The sequence below is a fragment of the Arachis hypogaea genome, chromosome 20, assembly GCF_003086295.3.
Source record: "Arachis hypogaea cultivar Tifrunner chromosome 20, arahy.Tifrunner.gnm2.J5K5, whole genome shotgun sequence".
In the NCBI taxonomy this organism is placed as follows: Eukaryota; Viridiplantae; Streptophyta; class Magnoliopsida; order Fabales; family Fabaceae; genus Arachis; species Arachis hypogaea.
Genome location: NC_092055.1, coordinates 121140741 through 121164279, shown reverse-complemented (window position 1 = coordinate 121164279; position 23539 = coordinate 121140741). Strand labels below are relative to the sequence as shown.

The 23539-nt window shown below is 38.6% G+C and overlaps 2 non-coding genes across 2 annotated transcripts; one reads left to right on the top strand and one right to left on the bottom strand.

Moving 5' to 3' along the window:
- Window positions 1-9782: 9782 nt before the first annotated feature.
- Window positions 9783-9890, bottom strand: LOC112787440 (small nucleolar RNA R71). Its single transcript, XR_003194855.1, has one exon. It is a non-coding gene; the product is annotated as a small nucleolar RNA R71 (small nucleolar RNA).
- A 9472-nt stretch (window positions 9891-19362) lies between these two features.
- LOC112788579 (small nucleolar RNA R71) lies at window positions 19363-19470 on the top strand. The gene has a single exon (XR_003195939.1). It is a non-coding gene; the product is annotated as a small nucleolar RNA R71 (small nucleolar RNA).
- Window positions 19471-23539: the final 4069 nt, after the last annotated feature.

Sequence of the window (23539 nt, the reverse complement as noted above, 5' to 3'; positions counted from 1 at the left end):
GAACCAAACTCAAAGCGAGAGGGGTGAGAATTCATAGTAGCTAATAGAAATAAAAGGGAAAAACAAAAAACAAATAAACAATTAAAAGGAAAATATTTACAAAAACCAATAATAAGTCACACGTTTGCAGATCCCCGGCAACGGCGCCATTTTGAAGAACGGAAGATTGACGGTTTAGAATTCAGAATAAATTCTCGTTGCAAGTATAGTTTCTAAACCAAACAACCATCCTTTCTTACAAACGTTTTGGTTGTCACAAGTAACAAACCCCTTTAAGATTGATAACCGAAGTATTTAAACCTCGGGTTGTCTTCTCAAGGAACTACAGGGAGGTGTTCTTATTATTGGTTATGAGTTTTGTAAATTGGGGGTTTTGAAAGTGAGGAACAAGTAATTTAAATGACAAGTAAAATAAATAAATAACTGTAAAATCAACTCTTGGCAAGGTATGAAAACTGGAATTCCTATCCTTGTTATCCTTATCAATGGTGATGATAATTGGGTTTTAATCCCACTTAGTTAACCTTTACTAAAGCAAAGGAAGGTTAAGTGGACTAATTAGTTTGATCCTCAGGTCCTAGCCAATTCCTAAGAAAGGACTAGAGTTATTGGAATTCGATTCAATTAGCAAAAATAACAATTATCAATCATGATGAGTTTGATAACTGGTGCACGAAATTGTGATCTCAGGCAACGGCGCCAAGAACTCTGTACGCACGTCTTAATAAATTGTTTTTCATTCACAACTTCGATACAACTAACCAGCAAGTGCACTGGGTCGTCCAAGTAATAAAACCTTACGTGAGTAAGGGTCGATCCCACGGAGATTGTTGGTGTGAAGCAAGCTATGGTCATCTTGTAAATCTCAGTCAAGCGGATAAAAATTGATTATGGAGTTTTCGAAAATAAATAATAAATAGACAGAAAATAAAGATAGAAATACTTATGTATATCATTGGTGAGAATTTCAGATAAACGTATAGAGATGCTTTCGTCCCTCTGAACTTCTGCTTTCCTGCTGTCTTCATCCAATCAGTCCTACTCCTTTCTATGGCTGGCTTTATGTAAAGACATCACCATTGTCCATGGCTACTTTTCATCCTCTCTGAAAAATGGTCCGATGCGCTGTCACTGCATGGCTAATCATCTGGAGGCATCACCGTGGTCAATGGCTGCATCCTATCCTCTTGTGAAAATGGTCCAAATGCTCTGTCACAGCACGGCTAATCATCTGAGGTTCTCGATCATACTGGAATAGGATTCACCCTCCTTTTGCGTCTGTCACTACGCCCAGCACTCGCGAGTTTGAAGTTCGTCACAGTCATTCAATCCCAGAGCCCTACTCGGAATACCACAGACAAGGTTTAGATTTTCCGGACTCTCATGAATGCCGCCATCAATCTAGCTTATACCACGAAGATTCTGATTAAGAGATCCAAGAGATAATCATCCAATCTAAGGTGGAACGGAAGTGGTTGTCAGGCACGCGTTCGTGGGGGAATGATGATGATTGTCACGTTCATCACATTCATGTTGAAGTGCGAATGAATATCTTAGAAGCGGAATAAGTTGAATTGAATAGAAAAACAGTAGTACTTTGCATTAATTCATGAGGAACAGCAGAGCTCCACACCTTAATCTATGGAGTGTAGAAACTCTACCGTTTGAAAATACATAAGTGAAAGGTTCAGGCATGGCCGAATGGCCAGCCCCCAAAACGTGATCACAGGATCAAAAATACAATCCAGGATGTCAAATACAATAGTAAAAAGTCCTATTTATACTAAACTAATTACTAGGGTTTACAGAAGTAAGTAATTGATGCATAAATCCACTTCTGGGGCCCACTTGGTGTGTGCTTGGGCTGAGCTTGAATGTTACACATGCAGAGGCTCTTTCTGGAGTTGAACGCCAGGTTGTAACGTGTTTCTAGCGTTCAACTCTGGTTCGTGACGTGTTTCTGGCGTTTAACTCCAGACAGCAGCATAGAACTGGAGTTCAATGCCCTTTTACGTCGTCTAAACTCGGCCAAAGTATGGACTATTATATATTGCTGGAAAGCCCTGGATGTCTACTTTCCAACGCAATTAGAAGCGCGCCATTTTGAGTTCTGTAGCTCCAGAAAATCCACCTTGAGTGCAGGGAGGTCAGAATCCAACAACATCAGCAGTCCTTCTTCAACCTCTGAATCTGATTTTTGCTCAAGTCCCTCAATTTCAGCCAGAAAATACTTGAAATCACAGAAAAACACACAAAATCATAGTAAAGTCCAGAAATGTGAATTTAACATAAAAACTAATAAAAACATCCTTAAAAGTAACTAGATCCTACTAAAAATATACTAAAAACAATGCCAAAAAGCGTATAAATTATCTGCTCATCACAACACCTAACTTAAATTGTTGCTTGTCCCCAAGCAACTGAAAATCAAATAGGATAAAAAGAAGAGAATATACTATAAATTCCAAACTATCAATGAAACATAGCTCCAATCAGATGAGCGGGACTTGTAGCTTTTTGCCTCTTGAATAGTTTTGGCATCTCACTTTATCCATTGAAGTTCAGAATGATTGGCATCTATAGGAACTCAGAGTTCAGATAGTGTTATTGATTCTCCTAGTTCAGTATGTTGATTCTTGAACACAGCTACTTTATGAGTCTTGGCCGTGGCCCTAAGCACTTTGTTTTCCAGTATTACCACCGGATACATAAATGCCACATACACATAACTGGGTGAACCTTTTCAGATTGTGACTCAGCTTTGCTAAAGTCCCCAATTAGAGGTGTCCAGGGTTCTTAAGCACACTCTTCTTTTGCTTTGGACCTTGACTTTAACCGCTCAGTCTCAAGTTTTCACTTGACACCTTCACGCCACAAGCACATGGTTAGGGACAGCTTGTTTTAGCCGCTTAGGCCAGGATTTTATTCCTTTAGGCTCTCCTATCCACTGATGCTCAAAGCCTTGGGATCCTTTTTATTTACCCTTGCCTTTTGGTTTTAAGGGTTATTAGCTTTTTGCTCTTGCCTCTTGGTTTTATGAGCTTTTGGCTTTTTCTGCTTGCTTTTTCTTTCTATTTTTTTCGCCTTTTTTTTTTCTGCAAGCTTTGTTCTTTGCTGCTTTTTCTTGCTTCAAGAATTAGTTTTATGATTTTTCAGATTATCAAATAACATGTCTCCTTATCATCATTCTTTCAAGAGCCAACATATTTAACATTCTTAAACAAGAACTTCAAAAGACATATGCACTGTTCAGGCATTCATTCAGAAAACAAGAAGCATTGTCACCACATCAATATAATTAAACTAAGTTCAAGGATAAATTCGAAACTCATGTACTTCTTGTTCTTTTGAATTAAAACATTTTTCATTTAAGAGAGGTGATGGATTCATAGGACATTCATAACTTTAAGACATAGTTACTAAATACTAATGATCATGTAGTAAGACACAAACATGGATAAGCACTTAACATAAAGAAAACAAAAAACAGAGAATGTAAGAACACGGAATGAATCCACCTTAGTGATGGTGGCGTTTCCTTCTTGAGGAACCAATGATGTCCTTGAGCTCTTCTATGTCTCTTACTTGTCTTTGTTGCTCCTCCCTCATTGCTTTTTTATCTTCTCTAATTTCATGAAGGATGATGGAGTGCTCTTGATGTTCCACCCTTAATTGTCCCATGTTGGAACTTAATTCTCCTAGAGAGGTGTTGATTTGCTCCCAATAGTTTTGTGGAGGAAAATGCATTTGAGGCATCTCCGGGTTCTCATGGTGATGAGCTTCATGCGTCTCTTGAGCTCCATGAATAGGCTCTCTTGTTTGCTCCATCCTTTTCTTAGTGATGGGCTTCTCTTCCTTAATGGGAATGTCTCCTTCTATGTCAATCCCAGCCGAGTTGCATAGATGGCAAATGAGGTGAGGAAAAGCTGACCTTGCCATAGTGGAGGACTTGTCAGCCACCTTGTAGAGTTCTTGAGGTATAATCTCATGAACCTCCACCTCTTCTCCAATCATGATGCTATGGATCATGATGGCCCGGTCTATAGTAACTTCAGACCGGTTGCTAGTGGGAATGATTGAGCGTTGAATGAACTCCAACCATCCTCTAGCTACAGGCTTAAGGTCCAGTCTTCTCAGTTGAACCGGTTTGCCTTTTGAGTCAATCTTCCATTGAGCTCCTTCCACACATATGTCCATGAGGACTTGGTCCAACCTTTGATCAAAGTTGACTCTCCTTGTGTAGGGGCGTGCGTTCTCTTCCATCATTGGCAAGTTGAACGCTAACCTTACATTTTTCGGACTAAAATCTAAGTAATTCCCCCGAACCATGGTGAGATAATTCTTTGGGTTCGGGTTCTTACTTTGATCATGGTTACTTGTGATCCATGCATTAGCATAGAACTCTTGAACCATTAGAATTCCAACTTGTTGGATGGGGTTTGTTAGAACTTTCCAACCTCTTCTATGGATCTCATGTCGGATCTCCGGATACTCATTTCTCTTGAGTTTAAAAGGGACCTCGGGGATCACCTTCTTCTTGGCCACAACATCATAGAAGTGGTCTTGATGAGCTTTGGAGATGAATCTTTCCATCTCCCATGACTCGGAGGTGGAAGCTTTTGTCTTCCCTTTCCCTTTTCTAGAGGATTCTCCGGTCTTGGGTGCCATCAATGGTAATGGAAAAACAAAAAGCTTATGCTTTTACCCAACACCAAACTTAAATTGTTGCTTGTCCCCAAGCAACTGAAAATCAAATAGGATAAAAAGAAGAGAATATACTATAAATTCCAAACTATCAATGAAACATAGCTCCAATCAGATGAGCGGGACTTGTAGCTTTTTGCCTCTTGAATAGTTTTGGCATCTTACTTTATCCATTGAGGTTCAGAATGATTGGCATCTATAGGAACTCAGAGTTCAGATAGTGTTATTGATTCTCCTAGTTCAGTATGTTGATTCTTGAACACAGCTACTTTAAGAGTCTTGGCCGTGGCCCTAAGCACTTTGTTTTCCAGTATTACCACCGGATACATAAATGCCACAGACACATAACTGGGTGAACCTTTTCAGATTGTTACTCAGCTTTGCTAAAGTCCCCAATTAGAGGTGTCCAGGGTTCTTAAGCACACTCTTCTTTTGCTTTGGACCTTGACTTTAACCGCTCAGTCTCAAGTTTTCACTTGACACCTTCACGCCACAAGCACATGGTTAGGGACAGCTTGTTTTAGCCGCTTAGGCCAGGATTTTATTCCTTTAGGCCCTCCTATCCACCGATGCTCAAAGCCTTGGGATCCTTTTTTTTACCCTTGCCTTTTGGTTTTAAGGGTTATTAGCTTTTTGCTCTTGCCTCTTGTTTTAAGAGCTTTTGGCTTTTTCTGCTTGCTTTTTCTTTCTATTTTTTTCACCTTTTTTTTTCTGCAAGCTTTGTTCTTTGCTGCTTTTTCTTGCTTCAAGAATTATTTTTATGATTTTTCAGATTATCAAATAACATGTCTCCTTATCATCATTCTTTCAAGAGCCAACATATTTAACATTCTTAAACAACAACTTCAAAAGACATATGCACTGTTCAGGCATTCATTCAGAAAATAAGAAGCATTGTCACCACATCAATATAATTAAACTAAGTTCAAGGATAAATTCGAAACTCATGTACTTCTTGTTCTTTTGAATTAAAACATTTTTCATTTAAGAGAGGTGATGGATTCATAGGACATTCATAACTTTAAGACATAGTTACTGATAAGCGGATAATTTATACGCTTTTTGACATTGTTTTTAGTATGTTTTTAGTAGGATCTAGTTACTTTTAGGGATGTTTTTAATAGATTTTGTGTTAAATTCACATTTCTGGACTTTACTATGAGTTTGTGTGTTTTTCTGTGATTTCAGGTATTTTCTGGCTGAAATTGAGGGACTTGAGCAGAAATCAGATTCAGAGGTTGAAAAAGGACTGCTGATGCTGTTGGATTCTGACCTCCCTGCACTCAAAGTGGATTTTCTGGAGCTACAGAACTCGAAATGGCGCGCTTCCAATTGCGTTGGAAAGTAGACATCCAGGGCTTTCCAGAAATATATAATAGTCTATACTTTGGCCAAGAATTGATGACGTAAACTGGCGTTCAACGCCAGCTTTCTACCCAAATCTGGCGTCCAGCGCCAGAAAAGGATCCAAAACCAGAGTTGAACGCCCAAACTGGCACAAAAACTGGCGTTCAACTCCACAAATGGCCTCTGCACGTGCAACACTTAAGCTCAGCCCAAACACACACCAAGTGGGCCCCAGAAGTGGATTTATACATCAAATACTTACTCATGTAAACCCTAGTGACTAGTTTATTATAAATAGGACCTCTTACTATTGTATTAGGCGTCTTTTTGACCATCTTTGGACGCCTGGTTCTTAGATCAGAGGGGCTGGCCATCTCGGCCATGCCTGGACCTTCACTTATGTATTTTCATACGGTAGAGTTTCTACACTCCATAGATTAAGGTGTGGAGCTCTGCTGTTCCTCAAAGATTAATGCAAAGTACTACTGTTTTCTATTCAATTCATCTTATTTCACTTCTAAGATATCCATTCGTACCCAAGAACGTGATGAAGGTGATGATTATGTGTGACGCTCATCATCCTTCTCCTTTATGAACGCGTGCCTGACAAACACTTCTGTTCTACATGAATTAAGCTAGAATGAATATCTCTTAGATCTCTTAATCAGAATCTTTGTGGCGTACGCTAGAATGATGGCGGCATTCAAGAGAATCCGGAAAGTCTAAACCTTGTCTGTGGTATTCCGAGTAGGATTCAATGATTGAATGACTGTGACGAGCTTCAAACTCGCGAGTGCTGGGCGTTAGTGACAGACGCAAAAGGAGGGTGAATCCTATTCCAGCATGATCGGGAACCGACAGATGAATAGCCGTGCCGTGACAGGGTGCGTGAGCATATTATTCACTGAGAGGAGGGGATGTAGCCACTGACAACGGTGATGCCCTTGCATAAAGCCAACCATGGAAAGGAGTAAGACTGATTGGATGAAGATAGCAGGAAAGCAGAGATTCAGAGGAACGAATGCATCTCCATACGCTTATCTGAAATTCTCACCAATGATTTACATAAGTACCTCTATCCCTATTCTATTATTTATAATTTGAAAACCACATAACTGTTTTATATCCGCCTAACTGAGATTTACAAGGTGACCATAGCTTGCTTCATACCAACAATCTCCGTGGGATTCGACCCTTACTCACGTAAGGTATTACTTGGACGACCCAGTGCACTTGCTGGTTAGTTGTATCGAAGTTGTGACAGACTGTAAAACTAGATCAGAGTATCTGGCCTAAGAAGCCATTACCAGAGATCACAATTTCGTGCACCAAGTTTTTGGCGCCGTTGCCGGGGATTGTTTGAGTTTGGACAACTGACGGTTCATCTTGTTGCTCAGATTAGGTAATTTTCTTTTTGTTTTCTTTTCAAAAATTTTTCAAAAATATTTCAAAAATTCTTCTTTGTTTTCGAAAAAAAAAAAGTTTTCAGAAAAAGAAAAAAAAATGTTTTCAAAAATAAATTATTCTATGGCTTCAAAATTTTTAAGAATGAATTCTAGTGTTTCATGAAGCATGTTGAAGCCTATCTGGCTGTAAAGCCATACCCAAACTACTTTGGGATTGGCATCCAACTAATCACTCCAGTCCATGTAATTATATGCTAAAGCTTGGCTGGCTATTAAGCCATGCCTGACCCTTTGATTGGAGCTTTAAGACTAACATGGCAAGATTCCTGGAATTCATATTAAAAATTTTGAAATCCTTATTTTTATTTTTCACAATAATTTTCGAAAAAAAAATTAAATAAAAATACAAAAAAATTTAGAAAATCATAAAAATCAAAAATATTTTCTGTTTCTTGTTTGAGTCTTGAGTCATATCATAAGTTTGGTGTCAATTGCATATGCATCTAGCATTTTTCGAAAATATCATGCATTCATAGTGTTCTTCATGATCTTCAAGTTGTTCTTGGTAAGTCTTCTTGTTTGATCTTGATGATTTTTTGTTGTGTTGTTTAGTGTTTTTCATATACATTCTTGAATTCTTAGTGCCTAAGCATCAAAGAATTCTAAGTTTGGTGTCTTGCATGTTTTTCTTGCATTAAAGATTTTTTTTAAATTATGTTCTTGATGTTCATCATGTTCTTCATAATGTTCTTGGTGTTCATCTTGACATTCATAGCATTCTTGCATGCATTCATTGTTTTGATCTAAAAATTTCATGCATTGCATAATTTTCATGTTTTCTCTCTCATCATAAAAATTCAAAAATCAAAAAAAAAATATCTATCCCTTTTTCTCTCATCAAATTCGAAAATTTGAGTTGACTTTTTCAAAAAATTTTAAAATCAAATTGTTTCTTATGAGTCAAATCAAATTTTCAATTTGAAAATCTTATCTTTTTCAAAATCTTTTTCAAAATTCATGATTATTTTCGAAAATTCCAAAAAAATAATTTTCAAAAACCCTTTTCTTATTTTATATCATAATTTTCGAAAATAACATAATCAATTAAAGTTTTGATTCAAAAATTTGAAGTTTGTTACTTGCTTGTTAAGAAAGATTCAAACTTTAAGTTCTAGAATCATATCTTGTGATTTCTTATGAATCAAGTCATTAATTGTGATTTTAAAAATCAAATCTTTTTCAAAAACTAATTTCTATCATATCTTTTCAAAAAAAAATATCTTCTTATCTTATCTTTTTCAAAATTTGATTTCAAAATATCTTCTCTAACTTCCCAACTTCTTATCTTTTCAAATTTGTTTCAACTAACTAACTAACTTTTTGTTTGTTTCTTAACTTTTTCAAAACTACCTAACTAACTCTCTCTCTCTAATTTTTGAAAATATCTTCCCTCTTTTTCAAAAATTTTTTTTATTAACTAATTATTTTTATTTTTTATTAAAAAAAATTTCGAAAAAAAAATACTAACCTTTTTCAAAAACTATTTTCAAAAATCACTAACTCTTTTTCAAAAATTGTTTTCGAAAATTCACTTTCCCCTCTCATCTTCTTCTATTTGGTTATTGATATACTAACATCTTTCCTTCAACTCTCCAAAAATCCAAACCCCCTCTCTCTCTGAGTTCAGATTTTCTTCCCTTCTTTTCTTCTACTAACACAAGGATCCCTATACTGTGGTATAAAGGATCCATATTATTATTACTATTTTTTCTGTGCCATCTTCTTTGTCATATGAGCAGGAGCAAGGACAAGAACATTCTTGTTAAAGCAGATCCAGAACATGAAAGGACTCTGAAGAAAAAATTAAGAGAAGCTAAAATACAACAATCCAGAGATAACCTTTCAGAAATTTTCGAACAGGCAGAGGAGATGGCAGCCGAAAATAATAATAATATAAGGAAGATGCTTGGTGACTTCACTGTACCTAATTCCAATTTACATGGAAGAAGCATCTCCATTCCTGCCATTGGAGCAAACAACTTTGAGCTGAAACCTCAATTAGTTTCTCTGATGCAGCAGAACTGTAAGTTTCATGGACTTCCATCTGAAGATCCATTTCAGTTCTTAACTGAATTCTTGCAGATATGTGATACTGTTAAGACTAATGGAGTAGATCCTGAAGTCTACAGGCTCATGCTTTTCCCTTTTGCTGTAAGAGACAGAGCTAGATTATGGTTGGATTCTCAACCAAAAGACAGCTTGAACTCTTGGGATAAGCTGGTCACGGCTTTCTTAGCCAAGTACTTTCCTCCTCAAAAGCTGAGCAAGCTTAGAGCTGATGTTCAAACCTTCAGACAGAAAGAAGGTGAATCCCTCTATGAAGCTTGGGAAAGATACAAACAGTTGACCAAAAAGTGTCCTTCTGACATGCTTTCAGAATGGACCATCCTGGATATATTCTATGATGGTTTATCTGAGCTATCAAAGATGTCACTGGACACTTCTGCAGGTGGATCCATTCACCTAAAGAAAACGCCTGCAGAAGCTCAAGAACTCATTGACATGGTTGCTAATAACCAGTTCATGTACACTTCTGAAAGGAATCCTGTGAGTAATGGGACGCCTATGAAGAAGGGAGTTCTTGAAGTTGATACTCTGAATGCCATATTGGCTCAGAATAAAATATTGACTCAGCAAGTCAATATGATCTCTCAGAGTCTGAATGGAATGCAAGCTGCATCCAACAGTACTCAAGAGGCATCTTCTGAAGAAGAAGCCTATGATCCTGAGAACCCTGCAATAGCAGAGGTAAATTACTTAGGTGAACCTTATGGAAACACCTATAACTCAACATGGAGAAATCATCCAAATTTCTCATGGAAGGATCAAAAGCCCCAACAAGGCTTTAATAATGGTGGAAGAAACAGGTTTAGCAATAGCAAGCCTTTTCCATCATCAACTCAGCAACAGACAGAGAACTCTGAACAAAATACTTCTAATTTAGCAAATTTAGTCTCTGATCTGTCCAAGGCCACTGTAAGTTTCATGAATGAAACAAGGTCTTCCATTAGAAATCTGGAAGCACAAGTGGGCCAGCTGAGTAAAAGGATCACTGAAATCCCTCCTAGTGCTCTCCCAAGCAATACAGAAGAGAATCCAAAAGGAGAGTGCAAGGCCATTGACATAAGCGCCATGGCCGAACCTGTGAGGAGAGGAGAGGACGTGAATCCCAAGGAGGAAGACCTCCTGGGACGTCCAGTGATCAATAAGGAGCTTCCCTCTGAGGAACCAAAGGAATCTGAGACTCATCTAGAGACCATAGAGATTCCATTGAACCTCCTTATGCCCTTCATGAGCTCTGATGAGTATTCCTCTTCTGAAGAGAATGAGGATGTTACTGAAGAGCAAACTGCCAAGTTTCTTGGTGCAATCATGAAGCTAAATGCCAAATTATTTGGCATTGATACTTGGGAAGTTGAACCTCCCTTGTTCATCAATGAACTAAGTGATCTGGATCAACTGACATTACCTCAGAAGAGACAGGATCCTGAAAAGTTCATAATACCATGTACCATAGGCACTATGATCTTTAAAGCTCTGTGTGACCTTGGTTCAGGAATAAACCTCATGCCCCTCTCTGTAATAGAGAACTTGGGAATCTATGGGGTGCAAGCTGCTAAAATCTCACTAGAGATGGCAGACAGCTCAAGAAAACAGGCTTATGGACAAGTAGAAGATGTATTAGTAAAGGTTGAGGGCCTTTACATACCTACTGATTTCATAGTCCTGGATACTGGAAAGGAAGAGGATGAATCCATCATCCTAGGAAGACCTTTCCTGGCCACAGCAAGAGCTGTGATTGATGTTGACAGAGGTGAAATAGTCCTTCAATGGAATGAGAACTCCCTTGTATTCAAAACTCAAGGATCTCCCTCTGCAACCATGGAGAGAAAGCAGAAAAAGCTTCTCTCCAAGCAGAGTCAACCAGAGCCCCCACAGTCAAACTCTAAGTTTGGTGTTGGGAGGCCACAACCAAACTCTAAGTTTGGTGTTGAACTCCCATATCCAAACTCTAAGTTTGGTGTTGGAGAGTCTCAACAAAGCTCTGCACATCTGTGAGGCTCCATGAGAGCCCACTGTCAAGCTATTGACATTAAAGAAGCGCTTGTTGGGAGGCAACCCAATGTTTATCTAATTCTTATTTTTATTGTTTTTCATGTTTTCTTAGGTTCATGATCATGTGGAGTCACAAAATAAACAAAAAAAAATCAAAAACGGAATCAAAAACAGCAGAAGAAAAACCACACCCTGGAGGAGCATCTGTCTGGTGTTCAAACGCCAGAACAGAGCATAGTTCTGGCGCTGAATGCCCAGAATGGGAGCATCCTGGCGCTGAACGCCCAGAACAAGCATGGTTCTGGCGTTCAACGCCAGAAATGGCAACAAAGGGGCGTTGAACGCCCAAAATGGGCACCAACCTGGCGCTGAACGCCCAGAGTTGTGTGCAAGGGCATTTTGCATGCCTAAATTGGTGCAGGGATGTAAATGCCTTGACACCCCAAGATCTGTGGACCCCACAGGATCCCCACCTACCTTCACTCACTCTCTTCTCTCTTCTCAATCATCCTCTATTCCCAATAAACACTCATCCCTTCTGTCTTCCATTTACCACTCACACCCATACACCCACTTAACTTCAAAAATTCAACATCTCTTCCCCACCCAATCTCACCCATATGGCCGAATACACACAGCCATCCATCTCCTCTATATCCTTTTCTTCTTCTATTCTTTCTTCTTTTGCTCGAGGGCGAGCAACATTCTAAGTTTGGTGTGGTAAAAGCATAGCTTTTTTGTTTTTTTCCATAACCATTGATGGCACCTATGGCCAGAGAAACCTCTAGAAAGAGGAAAGGGAAGACAAAAGCTTCCATCAAGGGTCTATAGCTCAGTAGTAGAACATTTGACTGCAAATCAAGAGATCCCTGAGATACCTCAGGGGATACATTTTCTTCCACACAATTATTGGAAGCAACTAAGGGTGGAACATCAAGAGCACTCCATCATCCTTCATGAAATCAGAGAAGATCTAAAAGCACTGAAGGAGGAGCAACAAAGGCAAGGAAGAGACATAGAAGAGCTCAAGGACATCATTGATTCCTCAAGAAGGAAATGCCACCATCACTAAGGTGGATTCATTCCTTGTTCTTAATTCTTCTGCTTTTCGTTTTCTATGTTATGTGCTTATCTATGTTTGTGTCTTCATTACATGATCATTAGTAGTTAGTAACTTTGTCTTAAAGTTATAAATGTCCTATGAATCCATTACCTCTCTTAAATGAAAAATGTTTTAATTCAAAAGAACAAGAAGTACATGAGTTTCAAATTTATCCTTGAACTTAGTTTAATTATATTGATGTGGTGACAATGCTTCTTGTTTTCTGAATGTATGCTTGAACAGTGCATATGTCTTTTGAAGTTGTTGTTTAAGAATGTTAAATATGTTGGCTCTTGAAAGAATGATGACTAGGAGACATGTTATTTGATAATCTGAAAAATCATAAAAATGATTCTTGAAGCAAGAAAAAGCAGCAAAGAACAAAGCTTGCAGAAAAAAAAAATAAAATAAATAGGCAAAAAAAAATAGAAAGAAAAAGAAAAAGCAAGCAGAAAAAGCCAAAGCTCTTAAAACCAAGATGCAAGAGCAAAAAGCCAATAATCCTTAAAACTAAAAGGCAAGGGCAATTAAAAAGGATCCCAAGGCTTTGAGCATCAGTGGATAGGAGGGCCTAAAGGAATAAAATCCTGGTCTAAGCGGCTAAACCAAGCTGTCCCTAACCATGTGCTTGTGGCGTGAAGGTGTCAAGTGAAAACTTGAGACTGAGCGGTTAAAGTCAAGGTCCAAAGCAAAAAAAGAGTGTGCTTAAGAACCCTGGACACCTCTAATTGGGGACTTTAGCAAAGCTGAGTCACAATCTGAAAAGGTTCACCCAATTATGCGTCTGTGGCATTTATGTATCCGGTGGTAATACTGGAAAACAAAATGCTTAGGGCCACGGCCAAGACTCATAAAGAAGCTGTGTTCAAGAATCATCATACTGAACTAAGAGAGTCAATAACACTATTCGAAATCTGAAGTTCCTATAGATGCCAATCATTCTGAACCTCAATGGATAAAGTGAGATGCCAAAACTATTCAAGAGGCAAAAAGCTATAAGTCCCGCTCATATGATTGAAGCTCTGTTTCATTGATAGTTTGGAATTTATAGTATATTCTATTCTTTTTATCCTATTTTGATTTTCAGTTGCTTGGGGACAAGCAACAATTTAAGTTTGGTGTTGTGATGAGCGGATAATTTATACGCTTTTTGACATTGTTTTTAGTATGTTTTTAGTAGGATCTAGTTACTTTTAGGGATGTTTTTAATAGATTTTGTGTTAAATTCACATTTCTGGACTTTACTATGAGTTTGTGTGTTTTTCTATGATTTCAGGTATTTTCTGGCTGAAATTGAGGGACTTGAGCAGAAATCAGATTCAGAGGTTGAAAAAGGACTGCTGATGCTGTTGGATTCTGACCTCCCTGCACTCAAAGTGGATTTTCTGGAGCTACAGAACTCGAAATGGCGCGCTTCCAATTGCGTTGGAAAGTAGACATCCAGGGCTTTCCAGAAATATATAATAGTCTATACTTTGGCCAAGAATTGACGACGTAAACTGGCGTTCAACGCCAGCTTTCTACCCAAATCTGGCGTCCAGCGCCAGAAAAGGATCCAAAACCAGAGTTGAACGCCCAAACTGGCACAAAAACTGGCGTTCAACTCCACAAATGGCCTCTGCACGTACAACACTTAAGCTCAGCCCAAACACACACCAAGTGAGCCCCGGAAGTGGATTTATACATCAAATACTTACTCATGTAAACCCTAGTGACTAGTTTATTATAAATAGGACCTCTTACTATTGTATTAGGCGTCTTTTTGACCATCTTTGGACGCCTGGTTCTTAGATCAGAGGGGCTGGCCATCTCGGCCATGCCTGGACCTTCACTTATGTATTTTCATACGGTAGAGTTTCTACACTCCATAGATTAAGGTGTGAAGCTCTGCTGTTCCTCAAAGATTAATGCAAAGTACTACTGTTTTCTATTCAATTCATCTTATTTCGCTTCTAAGATATCCATTCATACCCAAGAATGTGATGAAGGTGATGATTATGTGTGACGCTCATCATCCTTCTCCTTTATGAACGCGTGCCTGACAAACACTTCTGTTCTACATGAATTAAGCTAGAATGAATATCTCTTAGATCTCTTAATCAGAATCTTTGTGGCGTACGCTAGAATGATGGCGGCATTCAAGAGAATCCGGAAAGTCTAAACCTTGTCTGTGGTATTCCGAGTAGGATTCAATGATTGAATGACTGTGACGAGCTTCAAACTCGCGAGTGCTGGGCGTTAGTGAAAGACGCAAAAGGAGGGTGAATCCTATTCCAGCATGATCGGGAACCGACAGATGAATAGCCGTGCCGTGACAGGGTGCGTGAGCATATTATTCACTGAGAGGAGGGGATGTAGCCACTGACAACGGTGATGCCCTTGCATAAAGCCAGCCATGGAAAGGAGTAAGACTGATTGGATGAAGATAGCAGGAAAGCAGAGATTCAGAGGAACGAATGCATCTCCATACGCTTATCTGAAATTCTCACCAATGATTTACATAAGTACCTCTATCCCTATTCTATTATTTATAATTTGAAAACCACATAACTGTTTTATATCCACCTAACTGAGATTTACAAGGTGACCATAGCTTGCTTCATACCAACAATCTCCGTGGGATTCGACCCTTACTCACGTAAGGTATTACTTGGACGACCCAGTGCACTTGCTGGTTAGTTGTATCGAAGTTGTGACAGACTGTAAAACTAGATCAGAGTATCTGGCCTAAGAAGCCATTACCAGAGATCACAATTTCGTGCACCAGTTACTAAATACTAATGATCATGTAATAAGACACAAACATGGATAAGCACTTAACATAAAGAAAATGAAAAACAGAGAATGTAAGAACACGGAATGAATCCACCTTAGTGATGGTGGCGTTTCCTTCTTGAGGAACCAATGATGTCTTTGAGCTCTTCTATGTCTCTTCCTTGTCTTTGTTGCTCCTCCCTCATTGCTTTTTGATCTTCTCTAAATTCATGAAGGATGATGGAGTGCTCTTGATGTTCCACCCTTAATTGTCCCATGTTGGAACTTAATTCTCCTAGAGAGGTGTTGATTTGCTTCCAATAGTTTTGTGGAGGAAAATGCATTTGAGGTATCTCCGGGATCTCATGGTGATGAGCTTCATGCGTCTCTTGAGCTCCATGAATGGGCTCTCTTATTTGCTCCATCCTTTTCTTAGTGATGGGCTTCTCTTCCTCAATGGGAATGTCTCCTTCTATGTCAATCGCAGCCGAATTGCATAGATGGCAAATGAAGTGAGGAAAAGCTGACCTTGCCATAATGGAGGACTTGTCAGCCACCTTGTAGAGTTCTTGAGGTATAATCTCATGAACCTCCACCTCTTCTCCAATCATGATGCTATGGATCATGATGGCCCAGTCTATAGTAACTTCAGACCGGTTGCTAGTGGGAATGATTGAGCGTTGAATGAACTCCAACCATTCTCTAGCTACAGGCTTAAGGTCCAGTCTTCTCAGTTGAACCGGTTTGCCTTTTGAGTCAATCTTCCATTGAGCTCCTTCCACACATATGTCCATGAGGACTTGGTCCAACCTTTGATCAAAGTTGACTCTCCTTGTGTAGAGGCGTGCGTTCTCTTCCATCATTGGCAAGTTGAACGCTAACCTTACATTTTCCAGACTAAAATCTAAGTAATTCCCCCGAACCATGGTGAGATAATTCTTTGGGTTCGGGTTCTTACTTTGATCATGGTTTCTTGTGATCCATGCATTAGCATAGAACTCTTGAACCATTAGAATTCCGACTTGTTGGATGGGGTTTGTTAGAACTTCCCAACCTCTTCTATGGATCTCATGTCGGATCTCCGGATACTCATTTCTCTTGAGTTTAAAAGGGACCTCGGGGATCACCTTCTTCTTGGCCACAACATCATAGAAGTGGTCTTGATGAGCTTTGGAGATGAATCTTTCCATCTCCCATGACTCGGAGGTGGAAGCTTTTGTCTTCCCTTTCCCTTTTCTAGAGGATTCTTCGGTCTTGGGTGCCATCAATGGTAATGGAAAAACAAAAAGCTTATGCTTTTACCACACCAAACTTAGAATATTGCTCGCCCTCGAGCAAGAGAAGAAAGAATAGATGAAGAAGAAGAAGAAAATATAGAGGAGAGGAGGGAGAGGTGTATTCGGCCAAGAAGAGAAGTGAGGGTTGTGTGGTGTGAAAATGAGGAAGAATGGAGGGCTATATATAGAGAAGGGAGGGGGGTAAGGTTCGGCCATAAGGGTGGGTTTTGGGTGGGAAATTGATTTTGAATTTTGAAGGTAGGTGGAGTTTATGAGGTAGGTTTATGGGGAAAAGTGGATGATGTGAGTGGTGAAGTGGTGATAGGGAAGAGAGATTGAGGTGATTGGTGAAGAGTTTTGGGGAAGAGTGTTTATTGGGAAGAGAGGATGAACATTGAGAAGAGGGAAGAGAATGAGTGGTGGTAGGTGGGGATCCTGTGGGGTCCACAGATGTTGAGTTGATCCTGTGGGGTCCACAGATCCTGAGGTGTTAAGGAATTGCATCCCTGCACCAATTAGGCATGTAAAATGCCTTTGCATGCAATTCTGGCGTTTAAACGCCGAATTGATGCTTGTTCTGGGCGTTCAACGCCCAGATGCAGCATATTTCTGGCGTTGAACGCCAGCCAGATGCTTATTTCTGGCGTTCAGCGCTAGCTCTTCTTCACTGTGCATTTCTGGCGTCTGAATGCCAGGATGCTACTTGTTTCTGGCGTTCAACGCCAGAAACATGCTCTGTTCTGGCGTTGAACGCCAGACAGATGCTCCTTACTGGCGTTTAAACGCCAGTGAGATCCTCCTCCAGGGTGTGATTTTTCTTCTGCTGTTTTTGATTCCGTTTTCAATTTTTATATTTATTTTGTGACTCCACATGATCATAAACCTAATAAAACATGAAATAACAATAAAAATAAAATTAGATAAATAAAAATTGGGTTGCCTCCCAACAAGCGCTTCTTTAATGTCAATAGCTTGACAGTGGGCTCTCATGGAGCCTCACAGATGTTCAGAGCATTGTTGAGACTCCCCAACACCAAACTTAGAGTTTGGATATGGGAGTTCAACACCAAACTTAGAGTTTGACTGTGGGGGCTCTGGTTGACTCTGTTTTGAGAGAAGCTTACTGTGCCTCTTTTCCATGTTTACAGAAGGATGACCTTGAGTTTTAAACATAAGGGAGTCCTCATTCAATTGAAGGACTAGTTCGCCTCTGTCAACATCAATCACAGCTCTTGCTGTGGCTAGGAAGGGTCTTCCAAGGATGATGGATTCATCCTCATCCTTCCCAGTATCTAGGACTACGAAATCAGCAGGGATGTAAAGGCCTTCAACCTTTACTAACACGTCCTCTACTTGTCCATAAGCCTGTTTTCTTGAATTGTCTGCCATCTCTAATGAGATTTTAGCAGCTTGCACCCCAAAGATTCCCAGTTTCTCTATTACAGAGAGGGGCATGAGGTTTATCCCTGAACCAAGGTCACACAGAGCCTTTTTAAAGATCATGGTGCCTATGGTACAAGGTATTAGGAACTTTTCAGGATCCTGTTTCTTCTGAGGCAATGTCAGTTGATTCGGATCACTCAGTTCATTAGTGAACAAGGGAGGTTCATCTTCCCAAGTCTCAATACCAAATAATTTGGCATTCAGCTTCATGATTGCACCAAGGTACTTGGTAACTTGCTCCTCAGTAACATTCTCATTCTCTTCAGAAGAGGAATACTCATCAGAGCTCATGAATGGCATAAGGAGGTTTAATGGAATCTCTATGGTCTCTAGTTGAGTCTCAGATTCCTTTGGTTCCTCAGAGGGAAACTCCTTATTGATCACTGGACGTCCCAGGAGGTTTTCCTCCTTGGGATTCACGTCCTCCCCTTCTTCCTTGGATTCGGCCATGATGGTTATATCAATGGCCTTGCACTCTCCTTTTGGATTTTCTTCTGTATTACTTGGGAGAGTACTAGGAGGGATTTCAGTGATCCTTTTACTCAGCTGGCCCACTTGTGCATCCAAATTTCTAATGGAGGATCTTGTTTCATTCATGAAACTCACAATGGCCTTAGATAGATCAGAGACTAAGTTTGCTAAATTAGAAGTATTTTTGTTCAGAGTTCTCTGTCTGTTGATGAGTGAATGATGGAAAAGGTTTACTATTGTTAAACCTATTTCTTCTACCATTATTAAAGCCTTGTTGAGGCCTTTGTTGATCCTTCCATGAGAGATTTGGGTGATTTCTCCATGAGGGGTTATAGGTGTTTCCATAAGGTTCACCCATGTAATTCACCTCTGCTATTGCAGGGTTTTCAGGATCATAGGCCTCTTCTTCAGAAGGCGCTTCTTGAGTACTGTTGGATGCAGCCTGCATTCCATTCAGACTCTGAGAAATCATATTGACTTGCTAAGTCAATATTTTATTCTGAGCCAATATGACATTCAGAGTATCAATTTCAAGAACTCCCTTCTTCTGAGGCGTCCCATTACTCACAGGATTCCTCTCAGAAGTGTACATGAACTGGTTATTAGCAACCATGTCAATGAGTTCTTGAGCTTCTGCAGGCATTTTCTTTAGGTGAATGGATCCACCTGCAGAAGTATCCAATGACAATTTAGCTAATTCAGATAGACCATCATAGAATATATCCAGGATGGTCCATTCTGAAAGCATGTCAGAAGGACACTTTTTGGTCAGTTCCTTGTATCTCTCCCAAGCTTCATAGAGGGATTCACCTTCTTTTTGTCTGAAGGTTTGAACATCCACTCTAAGCTTACTCAGCTTTTGAGGAGGAAAGAACTTGGCTAAGAAAGCCTTGACCAGCTTATCCCAAGAGTTCAGGCTATTTTTAGGTTGAGAATCCAACCATATTCTAGCTCTGTCTCTCACAGCAAAAGGGAAAAGCATGAGCCTGTAGACTTCAGGATCTACTCCATTAGTCTTAACAGTATCACAGATCTGCAAAAATTCAGTTAAGAACTGAAAAAGATCTTCAGATGGAAGTCCATGAAACTTGCAGTTCTGCTGCATCAGAGAAACTAATTGAGGTTTCAGCTCAAAGTTGTTTGCTCCAATGGTAGGGATGGAGATGCTTCTTCCATGTAAATTGGAATTAGGTGCAGTAAAGTCACCAAGCATCCTCCTTGCATTATTATTATTTTCGGCTGCCATCTCCTCTTCTTGTTCGAAAATTTCTGAAAGGTGCTTGCTGGATTGTTGTAATTTAGCTTCTCTTAGTTTCCTCTTCAGAGTCCTTTCAGGTTCTGGATCTGCTTCAACAAGAATATTCTTGTCCTTGCTCCTGCTCATATGAAAAAGAGAGAACAGAAAAATAATAATAATAGGGATCCTTTTTTTGCCCAGGTATAGAGGTTCCCCTAGGTGAGTGAAAGAAAAGAAGAGTAGAAGAAAAGAAGAAGAAAAGAATGTAATGTAAGGAAAGAAACACAAGGGTGAGGAGAGCAGAGATGTGAGATGAAGAGAAGTGTTAGTAGATGAATAAATAAATAGAATGAGATGAGAGAGAAAGAGAATTTTCGAAAATTATTTTTGAAAAATGGTTAGTGATTTTCGAAAATTAAAAGAAGAATTAAATTAAAATTGAATTTTGAAACAATTAGTTAATTAAAAAGAATTTTTAAAAAAGAGGGAGATATTTTCGAAAATTAGAGAGAGATGGTTAGTTAGGTAGTTTTGAAAAAGATAAGAAACAAACAAAAAGTTAGTTAGTTGAAACAAATTTGAAAATCAATTTTGAAAAGATAAGAAGATAAGAAGTTAGAAAAGATATTTTAAAATCAAATTTTTGAAAAAGATATGATTTTGAAAAAGATAAGATAAAAAGATATTTTTGAAAAGATATGATTGAAATTAGTTTTGAAAAAGATTTTATTTTTAAAATCACAATTAATGACTTGATTCACAAGAAATCACAAGATATGATTCTAGAACTTAAAGTTTGAATCTTTCTTAACAAGCAAGTAACAAGCTTGAAATTTTTGAATCAAAATATTAATTGATGATGTTATTTTCGAAAATTAGGAGATAAAGATAAGAAAAATATTTTTGAAAAATATTTTATAATTTTTGAAAATAAATAAAAAATGAAAAAGATTTGATTTTTTTGAAAAAGATTTTGAAAAAGATAAGATTTTTAAATTGAAAATTTGATTTGACTCATAAAAACAACTAGATTTTAAAAATTTTTGAAAAAGTCAGTCCAAATTTTCGAAATTTATGAGTGAAAGAGGGAAAGATATTTTTTTTATTTTTGAATTTTTAATGAAGAAAGAGAAAAACATGAAAAAGACTCAATGCATGAAAATTTTTGGATCAAAACATGTGATGAATGCAAGAACACTATGAATGTCAAGATGAACACCAAGAACACTTTGAATGTCAAGATGAACACCAAGAACATATTTTTGAAAATTTTATATGCAAAGAAAACATGCAAGACACCAAACTTAGAAATTTTTCATGTATAGACACTATGAATGCAAAAATGCATATGAAAAACACCATACAACACAAAACAATAAAACATGAAGATCAATCAAAAAGGTTTATCAAGAACAACTTGAAGATCGTGATGAATGCAATGCATGAATGCAATTTTCGAAAAATGCAAGATGAGTATGCAATTGACACCAAACTTACAATTGACTCAAGACTCAAACAAGAAACACAAAATATTTTTTATTTTTATGATTTTATTAATTTTTTTGGATTTTTGTATATTATTTTCGAAAAAACATATAGGAAAAAGAAAATAAGGATTTCAAAATTTTTAATATGAATTCCAGGAATCTTGTACTCTTAGTCTAAAGCTCCAATCTAAGGGTTAGGCATGACTTAATAGCCAGCCAAGCTTTAGAAGATACAAATCAGGCATGCAACAGCTGATATTCAAATTAACTTGCCTCTATGCTGATGGTTGGAAGCCCCTATCCAAAAGAATTAGACATGGCTTTACAGCCAGCCAGGCTTCAACATGTTTCATGAAATACTAGAATTCATTCTTAAAAATTCTGAAATAATTTTCGAAAACAGATGAGAAATTTTTGAAAGATTTTTGAAAATTTTTTTGAAAATAAAACAAAAAGAAAATTACCTAATCTGAGCAACACGATGAACCGTCAGTTGTCCAAACTCGAACAATCCCCGGCAACGGCGCCAAAAATTTGGTGCACGAAATTGTGATCTCAGGCAACGGCGCCAAGAACTCTGTACGCACGTCTTAATAAATCGTTTTTCATTCACAACTTCGATACAACTAACCAGCAAGTGCACTGGGTCGTCCAAGTAATAAAACCTTACGTGAGTAAGGGTCGATCCCACGGAGATTGTTGGTGTGAAGCAAGCTATGGTCATCTTGTAAATCTCAGTCAGGCGGATAATAATTGATTATGGAGTTTTCGAAAATAAATAATAAATAGACAGAAAATAAAGATAGAAATACTTATGTATATCATTGGTGAGAATTTCAGATAAACGTATAGAGATGCTTTCGTCCCTCTGAACTTCTGCTTTCCTGCTGTCTTCATCCAATCAGTCCTACTCCTTTCTATGGCTGGCTTTATGTAAGGACATCACCATTGTCCATGGCTACTTTTCATCCTCTCTGGAAAATGGTCCGACGCGCTGTCACTGCATGGCTAATCATCTGGAGGCATCACCGTGGTCAATGGCTGCATCCTATCCTCTTGTGAAAATAGTCCAAATGCTCTGTCACAGCACGGCTAATCATCTAAGGTTCTCGATCATACTGGAAAAGGATTCACCCTCCTTTTGCCTCTGTCACTACGTCCAGCACTCGCGAGTTTGAAGTTCGTCACAGTCATTCAATCCCAAAGCCCTACTCGGAATACCACAGACAAGGTTTAGACTTTCCGGACTCTCATGAATGCCGCCATCAATCTAGCTTATACCACGAAGATTCTGATTAAGAGATCCAAGAGATAATCATCCAATCTAAGGTGGAACAGAAGTGGTTGTCAGGCACGCGTTCGTGGGGGAATGATGATGATTGTCACGTTCATCACATTCATGTTGAAGTGCGAATGAATATCTTAGAAGCGGAATAAGTTGAATTGAATAGAAAAACAGTAGTACTTTGCATTAATTCATGAGGAACAGCAGAGCTCCACACCTTAATCTATGGAGTGTAGAAACTCTACCGTTTGAAAATACATAAGTAAAAGGTTCAGGCATGGCCGAATGGCCAGCCCCCAAAACGTGATCACAGGATCAAAAATACAATCTAGGATGTCAAATACAATAGTAAAAAGTCCTATTTATACTAAACTAGTTACTAGGGTTTACAGAAGTAAGTAATTGATGCATAAATCCACTTCCGGGGCCCACTTGGTGTGTGCTTGGGCTGAGCTTGAATGTTACACGTGCAGAGGCTCTTTCTGGAGTTGAACGCTAGGTTGTAACGTGTTTCTGGCATTCAACTCTGGTTCGTGACGTGTTTCTGGCGTTTAATTCCAGACAGCAGCATAAAACTGGCGTTCAACGCCCTTTTACGTCATCTAAACTCGGCCAAAGTATGGACTATTATATATTTCTGGAAAGCCCTGGATGTCTACTTTCCAACGCAATTAGAAGCGCGCCATTTTGAGTTCTGTAGCTCCAGAAAATCCACCTTGAGTGCAGGGAGGTCAGAATCCAACAACATCAGCAGTCCTTCTTCAACCTCTGAATCTGATTTTTGCTCAAGTCCCTCAATTTCAACCAGAAAATACCTGAAATCACAGAAAAACACACAAACTCATAGTAAAGTCCAGAAATGTGAATTTAACATAAAAACTAATAAAAACATCCCTAAAAGTAACTAGAT